Source organism: Lycorma delicatula, chromosome 6 (assembly GCF_047948215.1).
Source record: "Lycorma delicatula isolate Av1 chromosome 6, ASM4794821v1, whole genome shotgun sequence".
Classification (NCBI taxonomy): domain Eukaryota; kingdom Metazoa; phylum Arthropoda; class Insecta; order Hemiptera; family Fulgoridae; genus Lycorma; species Lycorma delicatula.
This window is the reverse complement of record NC_134460.1, coordinates 67,212,503-67,224,922: the sequence shown is the minus strand read 5'-3', so window position 1 is coordinate 67,224,922 and position 12,420 is coordinate 67,212,503.

Sequence of the window (12,420 nt, the reverse complement as noted above, 5' to 3'; positions counted from 1 at the left end):
TCAGTTTCAATCTGATACTTAAAATTTTAAAAAGTTATCTCAATACAATAAATTTTCTCATATCAAAAAACTGACAAGAACAAACTTTTTAAAATAATCCGGTACTTGATAATTGAACATAACCTAGTGTTCCATTTATAATACTAAATTTAGTGAACTATGTAATATTTTACACTTAAACTTTATATATGCACTTTATAAAAATTATGATTCTAAAAAACTTATTTTATTTAATATACTGACATAAGTATATAAAATTTTATAAGCTCTCTTCACCTTATTTCATAAAAACACAGGTTTTTACTTTTACTTTCCCATCTATAGCGATATATGCTGTTAGAGCTATAACAAAAAAGTATACAGATTGACAAAAAACTAAAAAATGATCTTTTTTAAGTTTTGTGCCTTAAGGAGATATTTAAAAAATATATTTCACAGATTATTTACAATTTATATAAATCTATTTTTTTAAATATCTCCTTAATGCAGTCTGTGAAAAAAGTTTTTACTTCAATGCTCCTAAATAAAAAAAAATCAATTTTTGTCAGACAGACATTTGTGTATATGTATGAATTACGTTGGCCTGTATTTGGGTTTATTAAGTCCCCACAGACTGATTTTTTTTCAAACTTGATACGCAAGTACTGTCTTTAGAAGGAAAGAATGTATTAAATTTTTGTAAAAACTGAAAAAAGGGGTTGGGTGTTTTGGCCAAATTGAAATTCCAAATCTTTACAGTAGCATTTCAAAAATTTCTTATAAAAGTTGAATGTTTTTAATCATAAAAATTTGAATGTTTTTTATCAAAAAACCAAGCCTGTAAATTGAATGTATTACCAAAATTTGTTTAACATTCACCCTTTCCCTAAAAAATGAATATATATATTTCTTTTTTTACCAAATTATTGTATCAGAAGAGTTAATGGGATTTTTTTCATCTATAATTTCTTCATTAATAGACAAATTCAAATTATTATAAAAAAATTATTCAAATTATTATTATTGCTTCAAATTATTATAAAAATTATTGCCCATCCCACTATGGTAACAAAAAATACTTTTTTTTCATAAAAAAAATTTTTCTTTGAATTTATTTCAAATTTAAATCCACCTTGCAAGTTACCCATTGCATTTAAAATCAAAAAATGTTAACTTTTGACAGCTCTTAAAATTAAAAGAAGTCCAGACAAATTATTATTGAAAAGAAAGGATATTAATAAAACAACCACGGCTTATTACATAATTAAAACAAAATATTAAAATAAAAGAAGTTACTAGTGGTAATAACAATAATTCAAATAATAACCTGAATGGTGAATTAAAACAAATTGAAGCAATTCTAAAAATACACCAGATAATGCAATTTCATAAGAAATAATAATGCAGAAGAAAAACTAATTTTTGTTACATGACCTATGTTTACGCCGTTGGCGTAAAGTCGTTTTATTCCAATGAATTTAAGGTTATGGTCGAGTCTTGTAATTTACAGGCTTGGTAATTTATTTTGCCTTTTTGTAAGGCTTATCTACGTGTATTTTTGAATAGGTTATTTGGATTTATTTTCGATATCAATTTCTCTCAAGCTCCAGCTTGTCTGACTATTGCATCATCGTATTGGTGTTAGCTTTTTCTATCACGCATTATTTTCATTGCTGTATATATTAGGCTTAGTGTTTTTTTTATTCTCAACCAATTTCAATGTTGTCATAGTTCCTAGAAGTCTATTTCTCTTTGTCTGCCCTGATGTCATTTCATCAACTTGCGTATTCAGAAATTTTTTTATCAGTCTTACGTAATTCTTTAGTGGACTGCTCGCTTAAATTATTTTTGGTTATGTCTTCGTTCCCGAATTCCACACCGTTTCTCTAATCGTTCTCATACTAACGCTAAGACACTACTCTTGTTGTCAACACACGCCCACTCTTCTGTCCATTGCTTTGTTCGCTTCCCCTACTTCTCACCACGCCAGCTTTCTTCATTCTAGTTCGGACTTTCACGATGCGCGGATCCTGGCCCTCTTGGAGGGTCAGGATCGTCGTCTTCGCACTTATAAACGTTGCGGTATTTCTCTGTTAAAATATTTTCTAATTCTAGTAGTCAGTTTTTCGTGATTTCACAGTTTTCTATATACGTCTAGCCTCGTTTCTTCGTTAAGTTATTCTTCAAATTCTACATTACTTCTCTGTGGAAAGTGCTTCAATCATTACAAGCTGTCAATTCTGTTGACGCCGAATTTTCTCCACCTTCTTATTACAATTTCAGCGAAGCAGAATTTCTTCAAACTCGTTGCTACACATTTCAGATGCCCAGTCTTGCTCAACCTCGAAGCCGCATTCTCACCACTGTATTCCTGATACACCACGGCGGACTACGCCCAGGAATTTACTGTATGTATTCGTTTTACCTTCATTCATGAGTGCCTCTCTTACAAATATTTGTGTGCTACAGACAAGTTCAGTTTTTCATTACTTATTACGTTAAACCGTTATGTTATCATTAAAATTTGTGGAACATTCAGTTCATCATACCTATGCCTTTCAAGTTTCAATTTCAGTACAGTCATCACGACAGGTTACTTACATAAGGTTGTCATTGTTCAGCTGCAACCTATTTTACGTGCTCAATTAATTTCAATGCAATTATATTGTAATTAACTCGTTTATTTTTATGTTTACTTATCACAATTTGATTATTGTTATTAACTCTTTTTGTACTAGAATATCATTGTGGCCTTTTTTCTACACTAAACTAGAATTACATGTATTATTTATTTAACGTTAAGTTTGTTGATGTTCTTAATTCAGAAAAGGCCAGTGCCAATTAAGATTTATTGTAATTCGTTTATCTAAGTTAATGGCATCCGTTCATTGCTATTTGTCACATTATAGTATACGTCAGTAGTACAACTGTTTGCCAGTTACATTTTTTTATTGATATTATGTTTTTCTAAATTTACAATTAAAATTAAGGTGTTTCATGTTCTCTTGTTTTTCAGGCTTTTTCTAAAATGTATACTATCAAAATCTGTATTTAAAAGTGTATATTCATGTATTTTTTTTTTTTTTCATTTAACATCATTGTTCAGATGCTGATTTCAGTTGATATTCTCATGTATCATCAAATTATGTTATTTTCATAATTTTCTTTTTAGTTTTAAGGTTATGATTTTTAACATAAGTTCATTTGTTCTTTCTCATTAAAGTCCAATTTCTTTTGGCAAATACGAGCTGTGTTTTTTGTTAACTTTACCCAACAACCTATTTTAAATGTGTCAAATTTGTATCAGTGTGTCAACATAATACCCACTTCTCATTACCCAAATTTAAGTCTGGAATTATTAAAATGATTATTCATTTATACAATAAATTATAGATTATTTAAGTGATGTAGCCTACATCAGTTTTACCATCTACATATATTACATGGGTTAAAACTAAACCAGACAAATTTATCTTGGTTGATTTGAATACTAGATTGTGGATACCGGTGTTCTTTGGTGGTTGGGTGTCAATTAACCACACATCTCAGGAATGGTCGAACTGAGAATGTACAAGACTACCCTTCATTTACACTCATACATATCATCCTCATTCATCCTCTGAAGAATTATCCAAATGGTAGTTACCGAAGGCTAAACAGGAGAAAAGAAAGAAATTTATCTTGGTTAAATTTGATTCTTATGGCAAATCAAAAGTAAAGTATTTGTATATTTGTAGTATTTTGGATAAAGACAATGATGGTGAAATAAAAGCACAAGGATTTTGAATGGTAAATAACAATAGTTAGCTTTTAATGGAAAAGACAAATCTGTAATTTCATTTGAAAATGTAATTAAACTTTAAATAATTTTCACAGCTACTTCATATCCCAAAAATAATTAAAAAAAAAAAAAATTATAAGTTTTCAGAATCACCTGATGTATTTAAAAATTATAAGAGATCATGAACATTTATTAATTATGAAAATTAGATGTTGCCAGTTTGTAAGTATATTAAATTTTTTTATTAATACTACTGTTTAATAGTTTTAAAATATGTCAAAATTAGATTAAAAAATCATTTTATAATTTGATTTTTTGTTACCATTATATGATCCTATTACACACTAGATCTCATGGCTATGATCAACATTTTGAAGCTTAATTCTGTAATGGAGTATTCTACTTATTTTGCTTAAATAAAAGATAGTTGTCAAATGATAAATTATGCTTGATTTTGTATAGTTTCGACTGTAATAATAAAGAAGACTTATAGGAAGGTCTCGCCTTTAGATTTTACATACACTATAACTCATCAGTCACTACAACTATAATAAACACAACATTTAAAATAGTTTTCAGAACATAATCATCAATGTAAGTTGAACTCTGACTCAAAATGAAACTATACCAATAAAGTTTATTCTAAAACTAAACAGCTCAAACCTTGAATTGACAATATTTAACATTAAAATACTTAAGTTAAATAAAGTATGTATTTATACATTATATTAATATGTGTATAATTATTTGTGTTCATTCTAACAAAAAAAAAATAATTATCATAACTTAGTAACACTGAAATAGTAACACAAACAAAATGTAATTAGAAAAATAAATTATTCATGTCAAATTAGTAGTATATGTTAAAAAATTCCCCATCATATCAAAACAATTAGCATGCAAAAAACTCTTAAATTTTTTGTCAAATCTTTTACAATCTGTTTCTACAAAGCTATCAAGTGATTGTATAATATGGTACTAGTGAACAGATCTTTTCTTTCTGAAAAGTCAAGAAATTGTTCAACAGAGTGGGTTTAAAATGTAAACCTATATTGCGATTATATAAATGGAAACCTATTTTGAAAATTATATAAAGATTTTTGAATTAAAGATGTTTGAATTTGAATTTGTCCAACTTCTGTTTGACAAATTTATTTCATAGAGGTAAATGAAGATAATGTAAGTATTTTAAAATCCTTATCAAACAAATCAACATTTATAAGTATTACAAAATCTTCCAACTATCCAAAAACATTGGTTTAAAATTTGAATATTTTTTTATGTATACAATGTAGGCCTAGTGAATAAAAACAGAAGAAAGCAAGGAATGAAAATAAGTTAAATAAATTAAGATGAGTGAAGCTCTATTCACAGTCAACTTAGCTTTCTAATTAGGTAATAAACAGAACTTGTTTTAAAAGTGTGCTTGCACACAGTATGTCTGAAGTTCCCCAACTAAATTAAATAAAAATACCAATTTAAAGATAAACAAATTTACTCACATCAGCCCTCTACATAGAACCCTTCTCTACTTATACACTCGTTGCAGCGCCGGTAGAGCCCGCCAAACGCTCTGCATAAATCGCTTTCAACTGTTGAACCCTTTGGATGGCCAGAATGTCTTTGAAAAAGCGGCCTTTCATCTTCAACTTGAGTTTTGGGAAAAAGAAATAGTCTACTGGAGTCAAGTCGGTCGAAAAGTGTTGACATGTGTGTCGAGGCATTGTCGTGCAAGAGAGTCCAACTACCCGGACCCCGGTACACGGGCTGGATTCGATGAATGCGACCCATCAGGCTATTCTTTACTTCCAAATAGAATTTAGAACTCACGGTTTGACTAGTTGGGGCAGTCTGACCAGTTGCGCGCGTACTGTCGCAACGTCTTCGTTGTGAACAGCTGTTGACGGCCTCCCGCTTCGTTCGTCGTCATCCAACGAACGACTCTCTACGTCTTTAAACCGTTTCCACCACATGTATGTTTTTGTATGAGATGCGGCTTCATTACCGAATGCTTGCTGTATCAAAAAATAAGTTTCAATGAAAGTTTTAAGAAGTCGAACACAAAATTTTATCGCGCTTCTCTGTTCTATGTCGCGAGCTCGAACAAGGTTACATGAGCATAACGTACGCGGCCGAATATGACTTGAGTGACGGACGAAACGTGATGAAATTTTGTGTTTTCGTCAAACATCGTAATTCATAGTTCCTTGGTTGTCCGAGAGATGGCGCTACATGTATCGACTTCAGAAATTTAGTTCGGGAACTTTCAGACATAGTATGTGGTTCCCAAATTAAATTTTTACACACAGCGGTATCCAAAAATTTGTCTTTTCTATGCATACAGTTCACCCCTTACTCAAATCTAAGTTAACATATCCATTTTCCTATGTATTTTATCCATGGGAAACAGATGAAACTGCCAACAAAAATAACACCTTATTTTTTCTAAAAAAGTAGAATTTGAATCATACCACAATTAACTTAGAAAAACCAGCATCATTTCGACTAATTGATGTAGATAATTGAATAAAAATTCCATTCCTAACTCAATTACGAACCATTGTATCATAATCGGATGGAATTCACTTAAGAGCAATTCCATCAATACGAGTAAAAACTGGTGCAATTCCAGGCATTAAACAAAAACTTTATGTATGTTTGTATTTCATGATATATTAAGTTTCAATACATACAGTGGTAACTGAGACTTATTATTTGTTTGTATACATTTTCAGCTGTAAAGAATTATAATTTTTTTGTTTACAATTTCAAAAATATAGATAAAAACATAAATTTTAATGAGGAAGGTAAGATGAATTAAACATTGTGAACGTGTAAGCATAGAGTAAGAAATACAGGGTTATCATAAAAGAGCGGTGCGGTTTTGAACATGGTTTAAATTAAAACAGAATTACTTACAGTTTGTTTTTTTATTTTTCAAATTTGTCGTCTCAAACATTTTTTTACATAATTAATAAATTTCAATATGTGCGCCCTTAGTCGCTCGACAAATGTCCAAACGATACTCAACTTCTCTCCAAACATTGGTTGACTTTTCTTCGTTAATAGTTGTCATTGCTTCATTAATCCTGTTTTTTAAGTGGTTTAGGTCGCGAATTTTTTGTGTATAAACAACGCTTTTGATGTACCCCCACAAGAAAAAGTCGCAAGGTGTCAGGTCTGGACTCCTTGGAGGCGAAAGTACGGGTCCTTGCCGGCCTATCCATCGATCTCCAAATTTTTCGTTCAAAGCGTCCGTGACCAATGCATTGAAGTGCGGGGGAGCACCATCTTGTTGGAAATAAAGTTGATGAATGTTTTCGAGTTCATCCTTAGGAAAGCAATAATTGGTTAACATGTCAAGATACACAACTCCATTAATTGTTTTTTCAGCAAAGAAGAAAGGCCCTATTACACGATTTTTCATCACACCACACCAAATATTAACTTTAGGCGAATCGCGTTGTTTCTCAATAATTGCGTATGGGTTTTCAGAGCCCCATATTCGTGAATTGTGTCTGTTAACACATCCATTTACATGGAATATAGCTTCGTCAGTAAAAATTATATCTAAAAATGATTCGTTTTCACTTATTTTGTCCAACATTTCAACAGTGAAATTGTAACGTTTTACACCATCATCGGGTTTCAATTCCTGCAGTATCTGGATTTTATAAGCGTGTAATTTCAGTTTTTTTATGTAAAACTTTGTGAACTGTTGATTTTGGAATACCTAATTCGACGGGAGATGGACTTCCCAGGACTTCTAATTGCCGATTGATTGTCTAATTAGTTCAACCGTTTCGTCTGGTACACTTGGTCTGCCGGTTGATTTCTGTTTCTTAACTGATCCAGTTTCTTCGAATTGTTTGAACCAACGTGTAATGTTATTTTTGTGTGGTGGATCTCTTCCGAATTCACGTCGAAACGCACGTTGAACTAAAATTACGGATTTTAATTCAGGTATCAATAAAACACACTTTGCTTTGTCTTTATCCGAGAACATAGTAACTCACTAAACTCACCGCAACAACAATACAAGAACTGACGTTTTAGTTACTGCTGGTAAACGTTTGGGTTGGAGGCTTTCAGGGATACCAATAAAATACCTAGAAATTTCCCTACAATCTTCCTATGAATTACTGAAACCGCACCATTCTTTTATGTTAACCCTGTATAAATAACTACAGCAATACAGTAAACTACCATATCCAACTCATCAGTCACTACAACTATAATAAACATAATATTTAAAATAGTTCAAAACATTCTGAACATGTAAATCAGAAATAAATCAAATGGCTTTACTATATTTATTTAAATTTATTATGAATAAATTTAATTAGTCTAGTTTATTTAAAAATATATTATGATATTAGTAAAAACAATTCCTTAGTGTATTGAACAAATTAAAGGAGTAATAACTCTCAGTACTTTGATTTGAAATAAATGACTACAATATCATCAAAAAAGAATCTAAATAGATGAAATTAAGGGATCAGTTATAAAGATATGAAAATTGAGGTCCTAATACTAAGCTGTGTAAGAAATGCTTATTGTTATGCTTTTCCAGTTGATGATTAACATACCCATTAACACTTTGTTTATGACCTCTCAAGAAATTAAGAAAAGGTCCTATAACACTATAATTATTCAATTTAGACATGCAATATTAGAATTATTAAGAACAAAAACCTAAGTCAAGTCAGCAAAAATTTCTGTGATGTTTAATTTAACTTCAAAGCAATTTTACATACTGCCCTATAGACTACAAATTGGCATCATTACTGTCTATGGAAAATGATGTTTTTTATTAAAGTTATTTCAATAATGGAACATTCTAAACAGTTTTCCACACTGATGATATTAATTATATTGAAAGTGTTTTTGTGCAAAAAAGTCTATGAAAAGTAATTATAAATGTTAAACAAATATATCTAACCACATTCCAGAAAGCCGTAGGTCATGGTTGATAGCAATCACTTTATGTAATTTCTCTGGGCTATTATTTATCTTAAAAGTTATTTTTCTCAAAACAATTAAAAATAACACATATTCCATATTCTAGAGAAATGCAGCTACAGAGTTAACCTCAGAATCAATCTCTTCATATCATTTCTCAGCATTTTCTTTTCATCAAGACACTGATTTCTCATCATTCTCAATCAGTTTCTATAGATCATCATAGCTAAAAATGCTGTATGCAATTCACTGCATACACACTATTAGGTTTTTAATGATTAATGACCACAGCAGTCAATACCACTTTCAAAGAATCACCAAGATGAAAGGAAACATATTTTTACCCATATCATATAATCCTACAGATTCATTACTTGGATGATATGAAACAGCTATCAACAATTGATAAAGATTAATTTTAGTGAAAATCAAACTTAATGGATTGTTCAGAAGTTTCTGAAGTCACTCTGTAGACTATCTTCATGTGGGGCAACTTAAATCAAGACCAGCAAATCTTTTATAAGTTTAAATAACAAAATTCTGATGTGGACACTACATGACTTACTTGTATGCCTATTTAATTACATAAACACATTTTTAGCTGCACTTCATTTAAACTTATTTCATTTGAAAGTGAGATACGATCCTCCAATTTTTTAACAAAGTGGACAGTTACACAGTTGCTGAAATATTAAATTATATTAACATCAAATATTTATACTATTATTAATTCAATAATCTTACATGAAATATTAGGATAGAGTAAAAGTCCTTTTATTACTTGTAATAGGTCAGTATTATTCGTATCTTTGTTGCTGATTAAAAATTTTCAGATTTCTGGTGTGTCATATAAATAAAAGTTAATAATAATTAAACTATTCCGTTTAGTCAACCCCTGTGTACTGGTTACAAATGTTAATTTTCACCTTGTGGTGTAAAATATTCAATTTTTATTATTGGATTATTTGGTGAATAATCAAAAATGAAAAATAAACAATCATAGAGGAAAAATAAAGATGACAAAGAGAAATTATCTAAAAAAAAAACAACAAGAAGATGAATATGAAGAGACAGAAAATGATAAATATAAAGAGGAAGAAAATGTTAAAACCAAGGAAAGAATAAAATGATTAAGAGAGCATAATAAATATAAAGAGAGAGAAAATTTGAAAACTAGAGAACATGCACATAAATTAAAATCACAAGAATTATATCAAACCACATAACGATTAAATGATTGAAAACAAAAAACAAATAAATGAAATGAGGATCAACTCCAACTTAGGGAAAATATTGTCCGACAATATAAGAGGAGTAATGGACTAAACGATAAGAATTTTTGAAATTTATTAAAGATCGAGCATGTATGCCTCAGTGTATATGTTGTTCTTGTGAGGATCTATTTTTCAGTCACTCTGTAGTTAACTTTAATTTAGATAAATTTAAACATAAATTCCAGAATAATTAAATAAAATTATTTTATTTAGACTAGACGAGAAATTTAACTAGAAAATCATAAATAATACAATTCTAAATTATAATTTTCAATAAATATTAAATAATCAGATGTTTCACCAAATCTATTACATACACACATATGTAATAATGCCTATTAAATTACATATACATATTTTTAAAAGTACATAAAATTTTATTTCACTAATAACTTATGTATTTTTTTCATATGTTTTTTGTATTGTTATTATTGAATTTTTATTTATTATACTTTTTTTTTACCATCACAGGTTAATGATTATTAATAAATCAATATATTTAAATTTAAAAAAAAGTTAAAAAAAAAAGAAAGAAGTCTGATTTGAACCGATGTGCCTTCTCTTCTTATAAGATCCAAATGTTTCATTAATTCAAATTTCACTTGGCTATAACTCTGGAACCAATGAAAATAGGTGCCACTTATGATATATCGTTGAAAAGCTCTCAATGGGGGCTTATTACTGCAGTTAAAAAAAGTCGAAAATTGACATTTTTTTGGATTTTGGATTTTTTTGAACACTTTTGGTTCAGTTGATTCAATCAAAAAGGGTGGTGTATAACTAGATGTTATAGTGGTCCTAAATCCAAAATTTCAACATCCTACGGCTAATCGTTTTTGAGTTATGCAAGATACGTACATATGTCACACCAAAACTAGTCAAAATCGATTCAGGGATGGTCAAAATGGATATTTCCGTTGAAATCTGAAAACCAAAATTTTTCACGATCATATTACTTCTGTTACTTTATACAAGGAAGTAAAAAGAATTACTTTTTTGATTCAAAAGTTCATCAAATTTAACAGGAATCTAATCTAATAATTTGAGTGTAATACTGATTATTAGGTGGTTCCTAGTACTAGATTAGATGTTTCTAGTTCTAGTATTAGATGATAATTTGATGGTTTCTAGTACTATTTTAGATTAAAAACTAACTGCGTAAGCCTGTTAGGATTTTATTTAATATGAAATTTTGTCTTTAGTTGAATCAAATAATCTGATTTCAAATGTTATTAATTTTTCAAAGCTGTATAGATTTTCCACAAATCTATATATTTGATATTGCTGATAGTGCATTACTTTTAATAATGAAAGTGTTGTATACTGAATTGTAATACAATATCTTAACTATGTAAATGACTTAAACCAGTGTTTCTGTGGTCTACTGTAGCTTTTATTTTACCTTTCATTCTTTTATTATAATGAAAGTTTATTCCTCTATTTGGCTGTAGCTCAGTCGCATCATATTTCAGCCCTTTGAGACAGTTAATAATAGTATGCAAACTTCCCTTTTTTAGAATAATGGATCTTCTGCCCTTAACTGGTGAGAGGAAAAGTAACAATTATTTACAAAATTTTATAACCTTTTATGACATTATGTTATTTTATTAGATTTGTGTTTGTACAGTTATTTGACCAAGTTTGGATTTTCCAGAAGGATTAAGTTGTGGAAAGCAAGTAAGTACCTCAGAAAACAATATGGATTATAGCTCTGACTTATTTAGTTAAAGCTAATTTAATTCAGATTAAAAATAAGTTTTAGCATGTTTTTTACAATCTTTACCACTGTGGATCTTTGAGAGTCATTAATTTAAGTAACATTGATGTATGGAGATAAAAATCAATAAAGAAATGTTATATTAAACATTTTCTATAGCTATTAGTTTCTATATATTATTTTAAAATAACAGTGAAGAAAATGTTATCAATACCAGCAATTAAATTATTCCAATAATAAATTATCCTAAAATTAATAAAAATTAAATTTTTGTAATAGTATAGTAAATAAAACAGACTATTCATATGTTTACAGAATCGTATCTATTACTATTAATTTCATAATTACTATTTTTTAATATCATTTAAAAATATAATTCGAAAAAGATACTTCACTTAAATACTGTAATATTGTACTGACGTCAATTATAAACAGCAATAAACTAATTAAAGCTGGTTTTATTGACAGCTTTTAGCAATTAGAAAAAATTTAATTGAAAATAAATAAAATTTTCTTTATTAATTATTACTGATAAGTATTAATGATTCCTAATGCTGAATATTAGTAAAAAATGACTTATCATGTAGGCTATTACACGTTACTACAACATTATTTTACTAGTATTATTTAACAGAAATGATCCAATTTAAATCTTTTTTTATTTTGTATAGGTTTTTTGTTACATGACCAAAGGATATAGAAATACC